Below are 251 nucleotides of genomic sequence, written 5' to 3' on the forward strand. Positions count from 1 at the left end.
GAAGCAGGAGTTATTTGGCTGAAGAATCTACAGAGGTTAGTGAAACTTGCACATACACCCTACCAGGGTTTTACCCTAGGCGTGGAAGTAGTTCCGGCACACAGAGTTCAGAGTCAAGGGGAAGTCACCATCACTGCACCGTGGCACTTGTTTCTGGCTAGCAGGGTGCCTGGACCAGACCCTGTAGCCATTACCATTGCTGCAGTGCCACCTGGAGCATCCTTCTGCAGTGTTGGACTGGGGCACATATA

The sequence above is a fragment of the Crinia signifera genome, chromosome 8, assembly GCF_055691185.1.
Source record: "Crinia signifera chromosome 8, ASM5569118v1, whole genome shotgun sequence".
In the NCBI taxonomy this organism is placed as follows: Eukaryota; Metazoa; Chordata; class Amphibia; order Anura; family Myobatrachidae; genus Crinia; species Crinia signifera.